The sequence below is a fragment of the Mesoplodon mirus genome, assembly GCF_964341445.2.
Source record: "Mesoplodon mirus genome assembly, contig: HAP1_SCAFFOLD_2267, whole genome shotgun sequence".
In the NCBI taxonomy this organism is placed as follows: domain Eukaryota; kingdom Metazoa; phylum Chordata; class Mammalia; order Artiodactyla; family Ziphiidae; genus Mesoplodon; species Mesoplodon mirus.
In genome coordinates this window covers 1-22,373 of record NW_028294306.1, presented here as the reverse complement: position 1 = coordinate 22,373, position 22,373 = coordinate 1, and the positions used below count along the sequence as shown (strand labels likewise).

At 42.4% G+C, this 22,373-nt stretch overlaps 1 pseudogene across 1 annotated transcript; it reads left to right on the top strand.

Annotated features, from left to right (window-relative positions):
- Positions 1-199: 199 nt before the first annotated feature.
- LOC309798222 (U3 small nucleolar RNA-associated protein 25 homolog) lies at positions 200-22,348 on the top strand (annotated as a pseudogene). The gene is made up of 11 exons: positions 200-1,080; positions 1,783-1,822; positions 2,527-2,759; positions 4,650-4,820; positions 7,186-7,274; positions 8,946-9,360; positions 11,345-11,554; positions 19,393-19,595; positions 20,789-20,971; positions 21,108-21,220; positions 21,935-22,348. The product of its transcript is annotated as a U3 small nucleolar RNA-associated protein 25 homolog (transcript).
- The last annotated feature ends 25 nt before the right edge of the window (positions 22,349-22,373 follow it).

The window sequence follows — 22,373 nt, the reverse complement described above, 5'->3', positions numbered from 1 at the left end:
TGCTAGTGTGTATGTAACCTTTTGTAAGCATCAGCTTTCTCATCTCCAATATCAGGCTTATTAACAAGGCCTATTTGTTTACTGTTGTTGTGAGGATGAACTGAGATGCACCGGCAGCCTTAAATGTTAGTTGGTATTTGTATTATGGCATAATATAAAGGCACTGCATTCAACCATCTCAGTCACTACACGTTTATGCAGGCTGATTCTCACAGCCAAAACAGACGCACAAAGTACACCCACCCATTTACCCACCTGGGGAAGCCCGAAGCCTCCCTGCCTGCCTGTCTTCCTTACGGGGCTCAGAGAAAAGCTGCGCATGCGTGCACGTGCTTCCAAAGAGCCTCGCTAGGGGGCGGAATGGGAAACAGGAAGTTCTAACGCCTGTCGTACAAGCGCGACGTAAAGCGGGTCTGCTTTATGGCACCCTGCTTCCGCCGTAAAGCGCCGTTGGCAAGCCCGCGTGAGTGGGTTGACGAGACTACTTCCGGGTGCAAGACGCGTTTCTTGGAGGTTGGCTGACTTGCCGTCTTCCCCATGGGCAAACGCGGGAGCGGGAGCGGGAGCCGGAGCCGGAGCCGGAGCCGGAGCCAGCTGCTCAGCTCCCTAACTAAAAAGCAGAAGCATCTAAGGGATTTCGGCGAGGAGCATCCCTTCTGTGACACGTATGGAGAGGCAAGGCTGGGACCGGCGCTGCCGGCGTCCTTTCCCGGTGGGAGCCCGCGTGTCCCCGCGTTTGGTCCGCCGGTGCCCCGGGGGTAGTGACAGGGCAGCTCCCGCCGCGTCCCACGCTGCCCCGGCGCCGGCCTAGCTCGCCCGGGGATCCTGACGGCTTCCCGCCTGAGATGGGGTTCTTCACCGGTCTTCCTACCCTTTGTTGAGCCTGTAGTTTTATGCTAGACGGCACGCCTCCCGTGTGGCGATTGGGCGGAGATTTTATAAGCTTGTTTTCGTTTTATATGTTTTTAAAGAATTGCTTGGGGGCTTCCCTGGTGGCGCAGTGGTTAAGAATCCGCCTGGCAACGGAGGGGACAGGGGTTCGAGCCCTGGTCCAGGAAGATCCCACATGCCGCGGTGCAAGTAAGCCCGTGCGCCACAACTATTGAGCCTGCACTCTAGAGCCCGCGAGCCACAGCAGCTGAGCCAGGGTGGTGCAACTACTGATGCCCGCGAGCCTAGAGCCCCTGCTTTGCAACAAGAGAAGCCACCGCTCGCCGCAACTAGAGAAAGCCCGGGCGCAGCAACGAAGAGCCATAGCAGGCAAAAATAAATAAATTAAATAAGTTAAAAAAAAATAGAATTGCTTGGGACCCTCGACATCACCTATGTATTCAATGACCATGAGGAAACTAATGTTTGGGTAGTTGTGGGTTCCTCTATAAGTGTCCAGACTCTCAGTTATGATCTTAGTGCTCATCCCACCCCTTTGGGCTGCTTTATCAACAGTTAGAGGGATAATCTACTTAAGAAATTTGCTAGAAAAGGTGAACCCCGAGGGCTTGTATTTGCCAAAATTTCCCATCTTTTGGATGAGAGCCTGTTACTGTGTGACTGTAGTATTTGTCATGTGGTCTTGTTAGACCTTTTCATTCGTCTATTATTATCTATTTGGCATATCCTTACAAAACCTGTCCAAATGCATATGGAGTTTTTAACTTGACAATAGATATAATGTATTTATAACGGTATAGTCTGCCATGTTCATTTAAAGTTGTATCATTAGGCTTTTCCTAATTGCTACATACTAGTAGTTAAAGTTTAACATTGCCTGTTTCTTCTCAGGGTTTCCAGAAAGGAAGCAAAACCACAGACTTGTCAACTGGTAATGCTTTATACCTTCTTTATGATAGTAGATTCTGGACGGTTACTTTTAAGATTATATATGGTAATAATGTTTGGCTACATTTCCACTCTTTCTGATTTTAGATGTAAGCTATATTTTAGTAATATTGCTTAGTTTTAAGTGCAGATGTCTGTTAAGATGCCATTGTGATAACTAATATAGTATAGAGTATGAAACTGTCCTGAGAGAGTAGCCTGTTAGAACCTGTTAAGGAGGCTTACCAGAGGGCTCTTGGTGAATCCTAAGAGGGAATGTCATGTTTGCTTAACATAAAATAGAGTGCAAAATCATCAAAGGTCTTATTTCATTACCACGGACTCAGAAATAAAGTACACTTTTTTGTTGTAAGTTTTCCTGTTGCTCCTTTAAAGGTGCCAAGTGGCTGACACATAGGTTAGATCGCCTTATAACCTAAAGCTCCATGTGTTTAGTTTGCTGTCTTCCCACGTGGAACATTAGCAGTTCAAAGAAGAGGAAGAGCTTCTAGAATCATAGCTAGATTAGCTGTTTTAAACAAATTTGGTGCTAGGTTTGGTTGAATAGATAGGATTGCATATTTGCAGAAAAGCTAGTTTTTATTTAGAAAAGTCTGAACTTGGTTCCACTGTGGGCCTGATGATAGTCGTGGGGTAGCAACAAGAACAATATAATTTTTGTTTTTAAAATTCCCATTTTCCTTTTAGTCAGAGGGTTTAGATACTTCCAAGTTCTGAAAGTGAAGCATAGAGTGAACCAGAACAAGTTTCTGGTTACAACAGACTACTTGCCACGTTAAAGGATGTTTCCAAGGAAGATGAGGAGGAGGAAGAGGAAGAAGACAGTGTTACAGATGAGACAGAAATGAATCTTGAAGACGGCGATAGTGACATCGTTGTGGAGGAAGAGACGGCAGTAGAGTCTACTGACACGCGGAAGAGTAAGTGTCTTTGATGTGGGTTTATCATCTTTGCAGGGACCACAGACAGATTGCCCCAGGGGCAGGGTGCCTTGTACCATAGAGCTGGGTGAAAGCACATGGATTCAAAGCAGAGATTCTTAACATTGTTGGGCTCTGTGATATCTTCAAGAATCTGATGAAAACACAGGACCCTCTGGCCATAAAAATGCAGAAATGACGTTTTTGCTTATGATTTCCAGGATTTCATCAATCCTACTTCAAATTCCCCTGATTGAGAGGAAAGGGAACATAATTCTGTTTTTGTAATGGTCTCAATTTATGAAAGAGATGATTGTTCCTGCCTTAGAGGAACCAAGTTTAGTGGAAGATAGACATAAAATATACAAAACTTTTCAAGCATCAAATCTGAATGGAACCGATAAATATAAGGTGTTAAAGAGGTGCAAAGTGGTCACATGCTGCCAGGGTACATGAGGGGAGGCTTCAGAGAAGAGCTGGGATTGAAAGCTGAAAGGAACTCTGTCTCACTCGGACATCTAGGTGACTATTCTTTTAAAAATTATTATTAATTTATTTATTTTTGGCTGCATTGTGTCTTTGTTGCGGTGCGCCAGCTTCTCACTGTGGTGGCTTCTCTTGTTGTGGCGCACGAGCTTAGTTGCTCTGCGGCATGTGGGATCTTCCCAGACTAGGGCTTGAAACCACGTCCCCTGCATTAGCAGGCGAATTCTTAACCACTGTGCCACCAGGGAAGTCCCCATAGGTGACTTTTTAATTTAACTTTAAAATCAACTTTATTGAAGTATGAATTACATTCAACAAGGTGTACCCATTTTAAGTATGTAATTTGATGAGTTTTGACAGATGTGTCTGTCTATATTGTCATCGCCAAAGTCAAGATACAGAACACTTCCAATACCTGCAAAAAGTTCCTTCTTGTCCTTTTACAGTCAGTTTCCCAGGCCTGGCATCAGGCAACCACTGACATGCTTTCTTTCACTATGTATTAGTGTTTTCTCTTCTAGAAATTCATATGAATGGAAGCACACAATAAGTACCCTTTTGCATGTGGCTTCTTTGGCTCCTCATGTTGTTGTGACTCATCCGTGTAGTTCATATTAGTAATTCATTTCTTTTTATTACTGGAATAGTAGTCCATTGTCTGAATATATCTGGGGAACTTTTTATATTCTGTTATCTTAATGCCTATTTGCCTTACTGTATTTTTGTCTCTAAGGTGTCACACACCATTCTTAGTATTTTCATTCATCACTTGTACTCGGATAAAAAAATCGTTGCCTCAGACTTAGGGACTTTTTAAATTTTGTTGGTTTTCCATTTTTCTTTCATGTTTTAGGTTTTTAAAAAATGAAAAGTTTGGTTTTTTAAATTATAAAAGTAATATATATTTACTGTAAAAATTTAAGAGGGTAATATAGTTAACGTATATCTCCTCCACCCTGGGATGAACACCTTTAACATTTTATAGAACCTTCCAGGCTACTTTTTTATGGATATATGAGTGAATATATATTTGTGTGTATGTGCATAATGGCCTCATACATTTCTGTAAGTTACTTTTTTCTTTAATGATATAACGTGTGTAACTGTGGGTTCACATTAGCTTAATCACATAGTATTCCATTGTAAATAATATGTGGTAATTTAATTAGTACCCCTTCGATAGAAATGACGAAATCATTTTTTCTAGTTATTTGTTATATCAACGCTGATTTGAACATCTTTACATGTACTAGGTCAGCAGTCAAGCTCAGTTTTGAAACTTATGTCTTCTACCTGAATTTGCTTAAAAGTAAATGATAGCCTAAGGAATTAGATTTCATTTGTCAACAGAAGTGTAATTATGAGTAGTAAATAATTTCACAAAATGTTTTATCAAAACTGCAGATGCGGCCTTACCTGCTGACCCTAAGGGAAAAGATGGGCACGGGCCACCTGGCACAGCAGAGGAATCCCCAAAGGAGTTTACAGATGCAAAACATGAGTCACTCTTCAGCCTAGAAACCAACTTTCTCGAAGAGGAAAGAGGAGGCAACTGTTCTCTGAAAGCATCACAAGGTCAGAGCACAGCTCATGTTGTTTGAATTCAGCTGGTGCTTAGTATGGGTGGTTGTGGTCTAATACCTGTTAAATCTCTTGTTATTGGAATGAGCAGTAATAGAAACAGATAGTTTAGCAGCTAGATGTAGAGCTGGAAAGAAATGCTTCTCCGAGATCTTTTGTGTTTTTCAGGGTTAGGCAGTGTTGCGAGTGGGCGCGGCTGTTCATGAGGACAAACAGTTGAACAATGATAGCACGGAAGGCCAGTTCCTCAAAGCTCACGATCCACAGCTGGGGTCAGGGGAAGACTTCTGATTTTTTTCCCCAAGCAGGGAAGGGAGAGAAAGAGGAGAAAAGTACTTTGCATTTTTCTCTCTATCCTTCACTTGCTCTTCCTTACTGGAGCAGTAATTTTACAGATTTGTGAGACCCGGCAGTGGCTAATCTGATTGGTCCTTATTACCAGGAAGCACCGCAGAAGCCAGAAAGCTCCACCCTGTCTCCCCAGTCTCTCTCTTTATTTTTGGCTGCATTGGGTCTTTGTGGCAGTGCGTGGGCTTCTCACGGTGGTGGCTTCTCTTGTTGTGGAGAGCAGGTTCTAGGCACGCGGGCTTCAGCAGTTGTGACATGCAGGCTCAGCAGTTGTGACACATGGGCTCAGTAGTTGTGGCTCGCTGGCTCTAGAGCTCAGGCTCTGTAGTTGTGGCGCATGGGCTTAGTTGCTCCGCGGCATTGGCAGGCGGATTCTTTTTTTTTTTTTTTTTGCGGTACGCGGGCCTCCCACTGTTGTGGCCTCTCCCGTTGCAGAGCACAGGCTCTGGACACGCAGGCTCAGTGGCCATGGCTCACAGGCCCAGCCGCTCTGCGGCATGTGGGATCTTCCTGGACTGGGGCATGAACCCATGTCCCCTGCATCGGCAGGCGGACTCTCAACCACTGCGCCACCAGGGAAGCCCGGCAGGCGGATTCTGAACCACTGTGCCACTGGGGAAGTCCCCATAGGCGACTGTTTAATTTAACTTTAAAATCAACTTTATTGAGGTATGAATTACATTCAACAAGGTGTACCCATTTTAAGTATACAATTCGATAAGTTTTGACAAATGTGTATATTTATATTGTCATCGCCAAAGTCAAGATACAGAACACTGGGCCATGCCTCTGTCCCCATGACTGTTACTTAGACAAGCCTGTGGTAGGCTGAGGCAGGGCTCTGCTGTCTCTCAGGTCCTGTGTCTTAGCCTGTGCCTGGGTGGGCACGTCAGGTTGGTCTCATTCTGCGTCCTGACTGCCTTTTTTGGTCCCAGTGCCATTCTTCAACCAGCGGTGCCACTGAAGTTGAAATTTTAATCCTCATTTGGTTCTGTTAGCTATTCTAGACAAGAGGAAGAAGTAGCAGGTAGAATTTGGGCAAAAACCGCGTTCTGAACTCAAAAAAAGTTAAAAAAAAAAAAAAACCCTGGAGGAAACATTAGGAGGCTTGACTATCCTAAAGTTTCTCTGGTTGTTTGGTCTGTACTGATATATTATCACCTAGAATTCTTATTTCCTATTGTTCACCTTTATCTTAGGTCTTAATATAAGGTGCACTGCATTTGAAGTTTTGCTACCTGGGTCCCTGAATGGGTCATTTAACTTTGCTTCTTACATGAGTGGGGCTGGAAGAGAAGGTTGGGTGGCCAGTGCAGAGCACTGACCCTGCCATTTTGATCATTTGTTCACCTCAGTTGAGTGTTGAGCATTTACATTTGTCTTCCAGTGCAGGTTAAATCAGACGTGGTACCTGCCCTCAGGGATCTTGCAGTCTAGTTAGGTGAGGTAGGACATGCACATATATGTGTTGGTGTGGATAACTGAGGGCAGGGTGGGGCGCTTGAGAGAAAGTGATGACTGTCTATAGGGGACCAGAGATGGCTTCTTTGGAGCCAGAACTGTGCCTGACACAGTAGGCTCTTGGGAAATAGTTATTTATTGTGAGTCAGGGGGTAACATTCAACGGATACTATTTGGATATATAGAAATGCGGTGAACAAGAGGATAGAATTTTCAGTTAAAGGAAGGAAAGCCACAGTGGCAGAAGAATTTGAGAGCCATGTAATTCAAAAATTACATTAGAGAGGTAGGTTAGAGGTGTATGTTGAATTTCAGTCCAAGAAGTTTCTTCAAAGGTTTTTGAGGTGGGGAATAATGTGATTAAAGAAATGCTTTAGGGAGATGAACCTGTCAGAAACTTTTAAGCTCTGGACTGGGATAAATGATGGGGAAAGTTGATGGGGAAAAAGATGAGTTAACATCATGAAAACAGGAAGTCATTCACAGGGGAAGACTGGAAAATCCCTGTCATTTGCCCTAAGTGTTCTAATATTCTTTATTTCTGAATTAGATCCATTTGCACAACATGTAAACAAAGAACTGAAAGAAAAAGAAATCCAGGCTGTTGCCACAAATCCCAAAACTACCCACCAGCTAAAAGCAAGCAGTGGTCTTGGGTTTTAGTGGTCTCCCTGAATGTATGATACACACCCGTGGCAGATGGCTTGAGAGGGAGCAAGATAGAGGAAGACTGGAAGAGCCCAGTAAGGCACAGGCATAGCTAGAAAAGGCACTGGGAAGCTGGAAGGTGGGGACCAATAAGATAAGAATGCTTTGGAGACAGGTACACCAGGGTTTAGACCAACGTCTGCAAGGGGCTATCTCATGACCTAAGGCAAGTTAATCTACCTTTTTAATCTTCACTGTTCTCATCTGTTAGAGGGGGACAGTAATGCCTGCATCAAAATAAAGTAATTTAGTTTACTGGAAGACATGTACAAAGTGTTCAGTCAGACAGTAGCTACTGCTGTTCATTTGTTTGAAATATCTGAGATAAGTTCACACCTAAATTATTCAGTATGGAGCAGTTTTTGCTTCTTTTTTCGGTGATTTTTTTTTTCACCACTGATGCTATTCATAAGAATTGGTCATCCTTGTTTCATTGAAATTTTTTATTGAGGTAATAATTATAGATGCAGTTGTAAGAAATCATACAAGGGTATCCCATGTGCCCTTTGCCCGGTTTCCCCCAATGGTAGCATCTTACAAAACTGTAGTACAATATCACAAGTAGGAAATTTCCACTGATACAACCTACCTGTCTTATTCAGATTTCCTCACTTTTGCTCCTGCTCCTTTGTGTTATTTAGTTCTATACTGTTTTATCACGTGTAGGTTGCCCTGGCCACCACCACAGTCAACATACAGAGCATTTCCAGCACCATCAAGATCCCTCCTCTTCCCTGGTGCCATTTTATAACCACACCCACCTCCCTGCCCCCATTCCTAACCCTTGGTAACCGCTAATCTGTTCTCCATTTCTATAATTTTGTTATTTCAAAAGCGTTATATAAATAAAATCATACAGGTTGGCTTTTTCTCACGCAGCATAATTCCTTGGAGGTTCATCCCAGTTGTTGGCATATATCAATAGTTAATTCTTTTTTATTGCAGAGGTCATCCTTTCTTTATTGCTAAGATCAGCAGTTTTGTTACAGTGCAAAAATTCCCAAACTGGTATTCCACAAAATACTATTCTTTTCAATTCTAATATATGTCTCCAAAAAAAAAAAAAAAATCCAAAACAACAACAAAAACCTTGTTCCACGTCCAAGTAAATTTGGAAAACTCTGGGTCAAACGAAGTGGAACGGAGTCCTTGTTACAGGACTCAGCAGAACCTTTAGTGTCCGATCTGCTTGTGACTCTCCCTGAGGGGGATTAGGTTTTGTGGTGGTTACCGAAGTTATTTGACCGTTGGGCCCCCTTTTCTTTTGTCTAGAGTAAATTTTGACTTCCTACAGTGTGGTCCACAGGACAGTTTGTGACCCACTGATCTAGTGAAGAGCTCACAAGGTTTCTAAAGTCAGAAACCTTGGGCTCTAACCCTTAGCTCTGTTCTCCTCTGTTTGTCTGAATCCTATAACCTCTGAACCTCAGCATTTCCTAAACTGCAAGAAGAGCATTATAGTGTTTAGCTTGTAAGGTTGTTGTGAGGATAAAGTGAGAGGATCTGTAAGTTGTGAAAGGCCTTGGTAAATTATAAAGCATTATATGAATGTAAGGTACTATAATTCATTTCTAACTTAGTTCTTGATCATTTCTCCCACAGTGGCCCATCCTGGGCCAGCTTGTCTTTTCATCCAGGTTTCAACAGTTGGAAACCTTTAAACCCCCAAAGGACACTGACTTAAAGTCACTTCATCTCCAGAAGCCTCTGGAATCCACCTGGATCAAGACCAACAGCCAGTTCCCCTCTTGTCCCCCAAATTCAAGTAGCCCCTTCACACCCCTCCAGAAAGAGCTCTTCTTAATTATGAATTCTTACCGGGACCTGTTCTACCCAGAAAGGACTGCCCTGAAGAAAGGGGAAGAGATCCGCCACGTGTACTGCCTGCATGTGATAAATCACGTTCTCAAAGCCAATGCCCAGGTGCTTGCCAACAACAGCAGATGCCGAAGCCAGAAACTTGGGTTGGGTGATGATGATGACTTCAGGGACCAAGGGCTAACGAGGCCCAAGGTGAGTGGCAGCAGCAGAACTTTGCCCTCAAGGAGGCTGTAAGGCTCTAACATATGGGTCCTGGCACTTAGCAGGTTCTCAGATGGTTTAATGATTGGAATAATGAATGAGTCCAAGAATGAGCATATTAGATGGGCCAGGTAATGTCACGGCAGTGCTGCAGACAGCTCAGTGGACTGTCTCTAACAGCAGATCTAACTGGAAAGTGGAGTAGGAGGTACCTCCATGATAATTCTCTCCTTAAAGATAAACCCTGATCCTACATAAGTAACACTCCACTATAAATCTCTTCTTTGTGATTGTCAGAGCTGGATGGGACCTTAAGGAGCCTTTTATTCAATCCCTACATATTACACCTGTGGACAGAGACCCAGATTCGTAGAGGACCTTGCTAAAGAGAACCAGAGAAAAAGTAGCAGAGACAGGACTAGAACCAAGGATTCCCTTCACTAAGCCACATAAATATGTAGACCTTGGAAAACAAAATCCCTGTTTTTGCATTGTATCCTTATTACTGCTTAAAGTGATGATTACATTTATGTGGCTCATAAGCCTAAGCTCCAGTGGATTGGGAGCTTACGTCGTTGAATTCTGTCTACGTTTTTCATGATGTGCTGGAGCTAGATACTGTGCCACCCATACCCCCTTACCCTTTAGCCTCTGTGTCTATATTGAAGAAGCCTCATCTTCTTAGATTCTTCTCATTGGGCTTAATAGGATTTTAGGATTTTGATACTGATATGGCTCTTAGAGATTTCTTAGTCCAACCCTCTTGTTTGATAGTTGGGGAAACCAAAGCCTAGACACTTACTTAGTGTGACAGCCGGGACAGTAACTTGGCCCTCTTCAAAACTGATCCATCATCCCTGCACTGTACCAAACTGAATCACTACACCCCTCTGGCTGTGCTGGTTGCCTTTCTGAGAAACTATCTCAGAATCTTGAACATCAGGATAATAAGATGATCTGTTTCCATTTAGAATTGCAAAATAGAATATGAGGTAGATTACCCATGAGTCACATTCAGAATTTGGTGAATTGTCTGATCTGACTGGGGTTATATCCATTGATTGTATTGTTTACACAAGGGTAGTTAGAAGGTAATCATTTGTTAAGCATCTTCTGTTTTTTTTTCCTCAACAGTTAAAATTGAGCACTTTTGGAAATGTTTGGAAAACTGAATCCTATATTTCCCATTGAAATATCATCTTATTTCAGAAATCCTTTATCATCATTTCTGAAAAATGTACTAGGAAATGTACTAGAAAAGTAATGATGCTTTAGTCCTTTCCTTACTAACTTTATTCTCTACTTAATACATCTAATTCATTTGTTCAGCATATTCCTTGGGTCTTACGGATCAAAATACTGAACTAAGTTCTGTGGGAGACAGAAATGAGTAACATTTCTTGTCCTCAAAGAGCTTTGTGTGTTTATGCCCTTGGGTTTTTGCTAATGGACACCTCTGTTAACGGCATTGACTTACCTCAAAGAGTATTTCTGGGCTTCCCTGGTGGCGCAGTGGTTGAGAGTCCGCCTGCCGATGCAGGGGACACGGGTTCGTGCCCCAGTCCAGGAAGATCCCACATGCCGCGGAGCGGCTGGGCCCGTGAGCCATGGCCGCTGAGCCTGCGCGTCCGGAGCCTGTGCTCCGCAGCGGGAGAGGCCACAACAGTGAGAGGCCCGCGTACCGCAAAAAAAAAAAAAAAAAAAAAAAATTTCTACATTCTGCTTAAGAATTAACCCCACCCCCACCCCAAGGAGCCATGAGATTGAAGTCCATAGGACATGGTGCTGTGGGTCGGAAAGATGCTCAGCCTTCAGTACTGAGCCAGGTCCTATGTAAAGGGGGTGACACGGATGTGGTCCTTGGCCAGGGGCTGTGGAACGGAGGGCTCCTTAGGTCCCCAGCAGGCTCACCTCGAGCTGTCCTTCCTTCCCCTTGCCCCTCCAAGGCTGCCCATCACTCCCTCCACGGGTGCCGATAGTGGTGCCATTCCGGGAAGCTGCTTTGCGGGTGGTACAGCTCTTCATCTGTCTTCTTGAGGGCGACAGCAAGAAGAAAATAATTGTAAGCAACAAAAAGAGGTTTAATGGAGAGTATGGCTCAGATCCCAAGGAGAGACCACCCAACCTGAAGAGGCCTGAGGATTATGAAGCTGTATTTGTCGGCAACATCGATGACCACTTCAGGACTGGTAATTCCTCCTTGTCAAAACTGAGACCCTGAGGGACCTGAGGTGTGAGGTGCACATAGCTGGAAGCTAGAAGCCTGGAATTAGGCATTCTTTCAGAGGGTCACTGTCTCAGCCTCCTAGCAGAACCAGGACGCATTTGAGACCACTCGTCTGCCAGGGGAGAGTCTTGCCTTGGCTAATGGGGTACATACTTGGCTAATGGGATGGAGTGTCTGTGAAGGCATGTATGAAAGGCACCTGCATGTTTATAACAAATGTCTCAGCATGCCTATAGCTGGTAGCTCACAGTCAATGCTACAAGGCTTCTTGGGGGAGTTGGAGCTGATGGGGCTGGGTGGGTCAGTCTGGGGAAGATGAATAAACTAGAGCATCTGTACGTAATGGACTTCCCTCCTGCCTGCCATGTGGAGTGCCCACACCTGAATTATCTCCACTCTGGACTTACTGACTCCCACCCAGCTTTGCACGTTTTTGCTTGTTTGTCATTCAGCTCCCATGTACTTGGTTGCTTGTTCATTGAAAAAGTTCCTGGAAAATATTTATTAGTCACGTATGCCCATTTACCACTTATTAAGCATCTACTATGTGCCAGGCACTGTTAAGCTGGAGATATGGAATTAAAAGTTACTGTTAAGCAAGTCCAGCCTTAAGACAAATCAGACAGTATGGGATGAGATGTGTTACGGTTAGAGGATAGTGGGTGTTCTAGTTAAAGTATTTAAAGCAAATATCCTTACTCAAAATGGGCTCAGGACTGTTAGGGAAGGCCTTCTGTTGGAGGTACCATCCATACTATGTTGAAACCTGAGTCAGATTTAGCCAGGTACAAAGTAGAGCGATGAGAGTGGAAGAAAAAGTTTCAGACAGGAAATGGCAAGTGTGGAGGCATCAGGGTGAATAAACCGGCATGACTTAGGATTCAGAGGCTTTAGCATGGCCGGAGTGTGCAGTGCAAGGGGATTAGAGCTTACAGTTAGTTTTAAACATATGCAGGCGGCCAACAAGGAGCTGATAAATCAGTCTTTTGTTTAATTGATATATAATTGACATATTAGTTTCAGGTGTACAACATAGTGATTCAATGTCTATATACCTTACAAACTTATCACAACAATAAGTAAAGTTACCGTTTGTCACCATACAAAGTTAATGCAATATTATTGACTATATTCCCCATGGCATACATTGGATCCCTGTGACCTGTTCACTTTATAACTGGAAGTTTTATACCTCCTGATCTCCCCCATCCATTTTGCCCACCCTCCAACCCCGCCCTCCCTGCTGGCAACCACCAGTCTGTTCTCTGTATCTATCCGTCTGGTTTTTTGTTTTTTAGATTCCACATATAAGTGAAGTCACATGCTGTTGATATTTGTCTTTGTCTGACTTATTTCACTTACTGTGATACTCTCAAGGTCTATCCTTGTTGTCGCAGATGGCAAGATTTCATTCATCTATGGCTGAGTAATATTCCATTGTGTGTGTGTGTGTGTGTGTGTGTGTGTGTGTGTGTGTGTGTGTACACACCGCATCTTTATCCATTTGTCATCTGTGGACACTTAGGCTGCTTCCATATTCCATATTTTGGCTATTATAAATGTTGCATTGAACGTAGGAGTGCATATATCTTTTTGAATTAGTGGGTTTTTTTCTTTGGATAAACACCCAGAAGTTGAGTTGCTCAATTGTATGGTGATTCTATTTTTAATTTTTGAAGAACATCCATACTGTTTTCCATAGTGGCCACACCAATTTACATTTCCACTAACAATGCACAAGGGTTCCCTTTTCTCCACATCTTTGCCAGCATTTGTTATTTCTTGTCTTTTGGATAAGACCTATTCTGACAGGTTTGAGGTGATATCTCATTGTGGTTTTTTTTCTCTCTGTGCTTTGGTTAATAGCAACTTATAATACATGGTGGCTGTAAGAATTTATAACTCCAAAATCACAGCCTATCATTTTATATTATTTCATTTTGATCACAGCACTTACTAGCCACCTGATACATTCTTCTTTTTTTTTTTTTTTAATTGGAGTAGGTATAGTTGATTTACAATGTTGTGCTCATTTCTGCTGTACGGCAGTGACTCAGTTATACACATATATACATCCTTTTTTATATTCTTTTGCATTATGGCATATCCCAGGAGATTGGATATAGTTCCCTGTGCTATACAGTAGGACCTTGTTGTTTACCCATTCTAAAGGTAATAGTTTGCATCAACTAACCCCAGACTCTCAGTCCATCCCTTTCCCCACCCCTGACCTTGGCAACCACAGGTCTGTGAGTCTGTTTCTGTTTTGTAGGTAGGTTCATTTGTGCCATATTTTAGATTTCATATATACGTGATATCATATGGTATTTGTCTTTCTCTTTGACAGACTCCTCTTAGTATGATAATCTGTAGTTGCATCCATGTTGCTGCCAAATGGCATTATTTTGTTCATGTTTATGACTGAGTAGTATTCCGTTGTATATATGTATCACATCTTTATCCATTCATCTGTCAATGGACATTTAGGTTGTTTCCATGTCTTGGCTATTGTGAATAGTGCTGCTGTGAACATAGGGGTGCATTATCTTTTTGAATTATAGTTTTGTCCAGATATATGCCCAGGAGTGGGATTGCTGGATCATATGGTAATTATATTTTTAGTTTTCCAAGGAAACTCCATACTGTTTTCCATAGTGACTGCACCAACTTACATTCCCACCAACAGCGTAGGAGGGTTCCCTTCTCTCCACACCCTCTCCAGCATTTGTTATTTGTAGACATTTTAATGATGGCCATTCTGACCAGTGTGAGATGGTACCTCATTGTAGTTTTGATTTCTCATTGTGATTTTGATTTGCATTTTCCTGATGAGTGATGTTGAGCATCTCTACATTTGACTGTTGGCTATCAGTACGACTTCTTTGGAAAAATGTTTATTCAGGTCCTCTGCTTTTTTTTTTTTTTTTTTTTTTTTTTTTTTGCTGTACGCGGGCCTCTCACTGTTGTGGCCTCTCCCGTTGCGGAGCACAGGCTCCGGACGCGCAGGCTCAGCGGCCATGGCTCATGTGCCCAGCCACTCCACGGCATGTGGGATCCCCCCGGACCGGGGCACGACCCCGTGTCTCCTGCATCGGCAGGTGGATTCTCAACCACTGCGCCACCAGGGAAGCCCCCTCTGCTATTTTTTTTTTTTTTTTTTTTTTTCTTTTTGCGGTATGCGGGCCTCTCACTGTTGTGGCCTCTCCCGTTGCGGAGCACAGGCTCCGGACGCGCAGGCCCAGCGGCCATGGCTCACGGGCCCAGCCGCTCCGCGGCATATGGGATCCTCCCAGACCGGGGCACGAACCCGCATCCCCTGCATCGGCAGGCGGACTCTCAACCACTGCGCCACCAGGGAGGCCCCCCTCTGCTATTTTTTAATTGGATTGTTTGGGGGGGTTTTTTTGCGTTTTTTTTTTTTTTTTTTGCAGTACGCGGGCCTCTCACTGTTTTGGCCTCTCCCATTGCGGAGCGCAGGCTCCGGACGCGCAGGCTCAGCGGCCATGGCTCACGGGCCTAGCCGCTCCGTGGCACGTGGGATCTTTCCGGACCAGGGCACGAACCCATATCCCCTGCATCGGCAGGCGGACTCTCAACCACTGTGCCACCAGGGAAGCCCCGTTTGGGGTTTTTTGATAATGAGTTACATGAGTTCTTTATATATCTTGGATCTTAACCCCTTACTAGATTTGCAAATATCCTCTCCCATTCAGTAGATTGCCTTTTTGTTTCATTGATGGTTTCCATCGCTGTGCACAAGCTTTTTAGTTTGATGTAGTCCCATTTGTTTATTTTTGGTTTCATTGCCCTTGCCTGTGGAGTCAGATCCAAAAAAATATTGCTAAGACTGTTGTCAGGGAAGTTACTGCCTATGTTTTCTTCTGGGAGTTCTGTGGTTTTCAGGTCTTATGTTCAAGTCTTTAATCCATTTTGAGTTGATTTTTGTAGATGGTGTAAGCTAGTGGTCCAGTTTCATTCTTTTGCATGTAGCTGTCTAGTTTTCCCATCACCATTTGTTGATGAGACTGTCTTTTCTGCATTGTATATTCTTGTCTCCTTTGTCATAGATTGTGACCATATAAATATGGATTTATTTCTGGGCTCTCTGTTCTGTTGATCTGTGTCTGTTTTTGTGCTATTACCGTACAATTTTGATTACTGTAGACTTGTAGTGTAGTTTAAAATCAGGGAGTGTTATACCTTCAGCTTTGTTCTTCTTTCTCATAATCAGTTTGGCTATTCAGGATCCTTTGCAACTCTGTACAAATTTTAGGATTACTCTAGTTTTATGAAAAATGTCATGGGTACTTTGATAAGGATTGCATTAAATCTGTCGATTTCTTTGGGTAGTATGGACTTTGTTTTTGAATTTTATTTATTTCTTTATACAGCAGGTTCTTATTAGTTATCCATTTAATACATATTAGTATATACATGTCAGTCCCAATCTCCCAATTCATCACACCCCCACCCCCACCCCCACTTTCCCCCCTTGGTGTCCAGTATGGACATTTTAACAGTACTAAGTCTTCCCATCTATGAGCATGGTGTATTTTTTCATGTTTCTGTCATCTTTAATTTCTTTCATCAATACCTTGTAGTTTTCCAAGTACAAGTTTTTTACCTTCTTGGTTAGATTTTTTTCTAGGTAGTTTATTCTTTTTGATGCTATTGTAAATGGATTGTTTTCTTAATTTCTCTTTCTAATAGTTCATTATTAATGTATATAAACACAACAGATTTTTGTTAATTTTGTATCCTGCAACATTACTAAATTTATTTATTAGTTCTGACAGTTTTTTGGTGGAGTCTTTAGGGTTTTCTCCATAAAGTATCATGTCATCTGCAAATAGTCAGTTTTACTTCCTCCTTTCCAATTTGGGTATCTTTTATTTCTTTTTCTTGCCTAGTTGCTGTGGCTAGGATTTCCAATACTATGTTGAATAAAAGTGGCAGAAGTGTGCATCCTTGTCTTGTTCCTGATTTTAGAGGAAATGCTTTCAGCTTTTCACCACTGAATATGATGTTAGCTGTTGGTTTATCGTATATGCCTTTGTTATGTTGAGATACGTTCCCTCTATACCCACTTTGTCAACCCATCCTTGCATCCCTGGAATAAATTCTACTTGATTATAGTGTATGGTCCTTTTAATGTATTGTTGGATTCAGTTTGCTAATAATTTGTCAAGGATTTTTGCATCTGTGTTTATCAGGCATAGTAGCCTGTACATTTCTTTTTTTGTGGTGTTTCAGTATCAGGGTTATGCTGGCCTCATAAAATGAGTTTGGAAGTGTTTCCGCCTCTTCAGTTTTTTGAAATATGTTTGAGAAGGATAGGTATTAAATCTTCTTTAAGTACTTCATAGAATTTACCATGAAGCTCTCTGGTCCTGGTCTTTTGTTTTTGGGGAGCTTTTTGATTACTGATTCAATCACATTACTAGTAATTGATCTATTCACATTTTTTCTTCATGATTCAGTTTTAGAAGATTGTGTGTTTCTAGGAATTTATGTATTTCTTCTAGGTTATCTGACTTGTTGGTGTATAATTGTTCGTAGTAGTCTCTTACGATACTTTGTATTTCTGTAGTGTCAGTTATAGCTTCTCTTTCATTTCTGATTTGGGCCCCTTCTCTTTTTTTCTTATTGAGTCTGACTAAAGGTTTGTTAATTTTGTTTATCTTTTCACAGAACCAGCTCTTAGTTTCATTGATCTTTTTTTTTTTGTCTCCATTTCATCTATTCAGTATTTCTCATCTGACTTCTATTATTTCCTTCCTTCTTTGTTGGAAGTTTTTTCCTTTCAGCATATTTGAACATATCATGCCATCTCCTTCTGGACCACAAAGTTTCTGATGAAAAATCAGCTGATATTCTTATGGGGATTCCCTTGTCTGTAATTAGTTGTTTTTCTCTTGCTGCTTAAGATTCCCTCTTTACCTTTGACTTTTAACATATTAATTATAATGTGTCTTGGTATGAATCTCCTTGGGCTCATTTTGTTTGGGACTCTTGGTTCTTGCTGGACCTGAATGTCTGTTTCCTTCACCAGGTTAGGGACATTTTTAGCCATTATTTCTTCAGATAAGTTTTCTGCCCCTTTCTTTCTCTGTCCTCCTTCTGGGACCCCTATAATGTGGGTGTTAGTGCCCCTTTCTCTCTCTTCTTCTGCGACCCCTTAACACCGATGATAGTACACTTGATGTTGTCCCACAGTTCCCTTAAACTGTCCTCATATTTTAAAAATATTTTTTCTCTTTGCTGTTCTGTTGGGGTGATTTCTGCTACCTTGTCTGCCAGGTCACTGATCTGTTCTTTTCTACCATCTAGTCTGCTGTTGATTCCCTCTAGTGTATTTTTCAGTTCAATTATTATAATCTTCAGCTGTGTGAGCTCTGTTTAGAACTTTCTTATATTCTGTCTCTTTCTTGAGTTTCTCACTGTGTTCGTTCATTCATCTCCCAAGTTTGGTGAGCATCTTTAGGACTATGACTTTGAATTCTTTATTGGATAAATCACTTGCATCTGTTTCATTAAATATTTTTTCTGGGGTTTTATCTTGTTCCTTCATTTGGAACATGTTCCTCTGCTTCCTCATTTTGCTTGACTCTCCGTCTTTGTTTCTGTGTATTATGCAAAACAGTTACTGCCCCGTCTTGAAGGAGTGGCCCTGTGTGGGAGATGAACTGTATTTTTAACTTTTTCCTAGTTCTTGGTCATCTTATAAACTCTCTCTGTTTGTTTCACTCCCATGGAGTCTAGAAATGCAGTCCCACCCCCATCTGCCTGAGCCTGGTGCTCAAGGAGTGTCCCCTGTGTGGGCTACATGTGATTGTTGCCTCAGGTCGTGTCCCGCGAGTGGCATGAGATGGGGTAGGCGTGGCTGCTCGTTGTCCATGTTTGTCAGTGCTGCACACAGGCAGTGCAGGGCCGTGGGGTAGGGGGTACTCACCCACCACCACTGTTAGCAACTTAAGAGTGAGAGTGCAAAAAAGTGGCACCCACCAGTGCCATCAAGGTAGAGGGAATTTGTAAAAATGGCATCTGCCAGCATTCTGTCCCCAGAGAGAGTCCCAGCCAACTTCTGCCCCTCTGGTAGATGCTTTAAGATTAGCAAGTGAATCTCCTTCACATATGATCTGGGCTCTTTAAAGACTGCTACTTGTTGCTTAGGAAAGAGATGTGGGCAGGAAATATAAATTTTTGTGATGATAATGTTAAAGCCATAATTAGTGAATATATTTATCCAAAGCTTTATGTAGAGTGAAAGAGAACTTGTGGGTGAATCCAGGGATTTGTTGAAGAGCTCTTTGAATATGGAAAAATAGATAAGGACCAGGTCAGTAATAGAAGTAAGTGTTAAAGTGACAGAAACCACCAGTAAGGAAAAGAACATTTCAAGGAGGGTGTGCTTATGCATTCGTGACAAGAAACACTAAAGTGCCATTGAATTGGTAACTGAGAGCTGTTGGTGACCTTGGCAAGAGTCATTTCAGTGGTGTCCTGAGACTCAGAGGCAGATTGCAGTACATTAAGAAGTGAGTGGGAGATTTTAAAGTAGAGATAATTTTTTGGAAGGTTTGCCAGTGAAGGAAAAGAAGAGGGTGGGAGCTAGAAGGGACCGTAGATGCAAAGGAGGGATGACGATGATGATTTTAATAATTAAAGCAGTTGGAGCACAATTACATGCAAAGGGGAAGATGTGGAAGGTACAAGGGGAGGCTGCAGTTGGAGAGGGTGGAAGCTAATGGCTTGGTGGTGACTCATGAACTGATGTGTGCTTGGCTGTTTTGTGTATAGGGGTGGCAATACTGCAGAGAAGCATCCGACTTTATGCCCCCTTCTATTCGTCAGACATCCTCATTGCCTCCCCTCTGGGCTTGAGGACCATCATTGGTGGAGAAGGAGAGAAGAAGAGAGATTTTGACTTTCTGTCTTGTATTAAGCTTCTCATCATTGATCAAGCTGACATTTACCTGATGCAGAACTGGGAGCATGTCTTGGTAATGCTGGTCATTAACATTTAGAGACAAGAAGCTCAGTGGTTTGAGTCTGAAATGGTTATTAAAGTCCAGATTAAAACTCAGCTTGGAAATGGAAATATTCCACATTTTCCAATTTGAAAACGGGAAATGTTGTCCCCTCTTCTACCCACAAGTTGGTCAGTAAAGTATCCAGAAAGATAAAAATTCTTGTCAACATTTTCAAATCTCCAGAAAAGATTTCTTCCCCTTAAAAGTTGCTTCTAGTAATAGACCAGTTTAGTGTGGTTGGTTGGTTGGTTGGTTGGTTGGTTGGTTGGTTGGCTGATTGATTGAAATCCCTCCTCACCAGGAATGTTTTTATCTAAAATAGTTCCTCCTATTTATGCTCGTTCTCTTTTGTTTGGTCTTCAGTGGAGATGGGAAAACATTGCTCATGATTTCTTAATTTGTGATGTTTTACAGAGAAACGTAAGATGTTTTTGTCCCCCTACTGTAATTTGTACTATAATTTTTTTTCTCCCTCTCAACATACTCTGCAATGTTTTGGGGTTTAGGATTGTGCTTTGGAACAATCCTCATCACAGAACTATAGGTTTATTTTTATAAGGCATGTGAGAATTTACCTTTTCTACAACCCCAGGACTTGGAGTAAGTTTGGGACAGATAAAGGGGAGTACTTATTTATAAAGTAGGGAATAAACTTATAGTACTTGTGACCCTTCAATATACATTACAAGGTAAAAATATGATTAAAATAGAACAGGCATGTCGATGGTTGAGTCATCTTTATTTTGAGCAAAAGGCACATGTAGTCACTCAGGGAATTTTCTAACGTTTTGGGAGCCGAGTCATGGAAGGACAGCAGCTCTGTTTTCCGTGTCATTTCCCTTCTTGTCCAAGTCTGGAACTGAGTTGCTTATAGAGTGACCAGAGTGGCATTTCAGAATTTCCTTTAAAAGAAATATTCTGTATAGGTAGCATCTTGATCCTTTTTGAGAGATCCACAAGGTGGCCAGTTTGAGCTTTTCTTCTTGTTCGCTTGACTATGGGCAAGTCACTCACCCATCTGAGCCTGTTTTCTTGTTGTAATTTGGGAGATGATAGTATCTACTTCATGGGGTTAAATAAGATGATGGGCTTATAGAAAGGTTAGCAACGCCCAACAGGTAAGTGTTCAATAAGTATTAATGGAGTATTACTTCTGCTCAAAGCATTTGATGAACCACATGAACCTACTGCCCTTGGACTCACATGGGGTGGACTTTTCTCGAGTGCGCATGTGGAACCTCAATAATTGGTCCAAGTACTATCGTCAGACGCTGCTGTTTGGGGCCCTGCAGGATGCCCAGATCAACTCTGTGTTCAACAAGTACTGCGTCAATGTGCAAGGCCAGGTGGGTTCTCTCCTTCTTTCTCTGAATTTTCATGAAGTATTGTGTATTGTTTGGGTCATGAGGCAGAAGGAGAGGACAGCATTTGGTCAACAATGGGGATAGCTCACTTCCTAATGTTCTCACTGACTCCTGGCAGGTGGCTGTGAGGAACGTCCCGATGACAGGCTGCATCAGTCATGTCCTGGTGCAGCTCCCACATGTCTTCCAGAGGATGGAACCTGAAAACCTAGCTTCAGTGATTGATGCCAGGTACATTGGATCCCTGGGGGTCACAGAGAGGGATTTTACTTGGGCATTCAAATTTAGAATTGTATTCCACGTTGGCTTTCTTAGTTACCATTTACGAAATGAAATGAGATAATTGAATCCAATCATGCCATTGACAGAGGAGGACACTGAAGGCCAGAGAAATGGTGTGTTGTCCTAGTTCCAATAGTGTCAGGGTTAGTAAATCAAGGGTACTTTCCCCTAGACTGTGGCATTTTTAAATTACATTAATTTTTTAATGCCTCATGTCAACAACTTAATTCTAAGCCCTTCAGGGCAAGAACTGTTTTTCTAATTCTCTATGTAATTTCCCCGTCTTCTCATTGTGTTTAGTCAGGGGACCCATGGTAGCAGAATGGTGCTTAACACATGGTAGGTGTTCAGTAATTATTTGTTGACTGACTGATTGACAACTGAATGAATGAATGAATGATACAGTTACGTACTTCCTAGAATAATTCTCTGGGATATACCAGCATCACATCTATCCTTTATGATGAATAGTGTTGGCACTTACTTTTTGATGCGCTTAACAAGTTTTATCCCTATATAATCTCTTTGCAATGAGGTAGGCCAAATTGGCCTCTTAGGGGAGGTAGAAGGAGATTGTGACTTGCCCAGGGTCATGCAGTTGGCAGTGACACTATGGCTCACCTCTAGACCACTGACTCTCTGCCCTTTGCCTTTCCAAATCAGGTTTAACTTTTTCGTCAACAAGATTTTGCCTCAGTATCGTGATGCAGTCACGTCTCACACGCTTATCTATGTCCCCTCCTACTTTGACTTTGTGCGTCTCCGAAATTACTTCAAGGAGGAGGAACTGAACTTCACTCATATCTGCGAGTACACCCAGAAGTCTGGTGTCTCCAGGGCCAGACACTTCTTCCTTCAAGGAGAGAAGCAGTTCCTGCTCCTCACAGAGCACTTCCATTTCTACAAAAGGTAAAGTAGGGCCAGGTTTCAAGTGTCCTCTCTGGAGGGTCTGCTTCCAAGTGCATGGTGGGCTTTGCTGTGTTATAAGGTCCTCCCTTGCTTCACCTCCTGCAGACAAGCCAGAGTCTGGGGGGCTGGACAGACTTTTCTTGATTGGTTGGTTGGTTTTCTTTCAAAATGGGCATTGTTGGAAAAGGTGGTA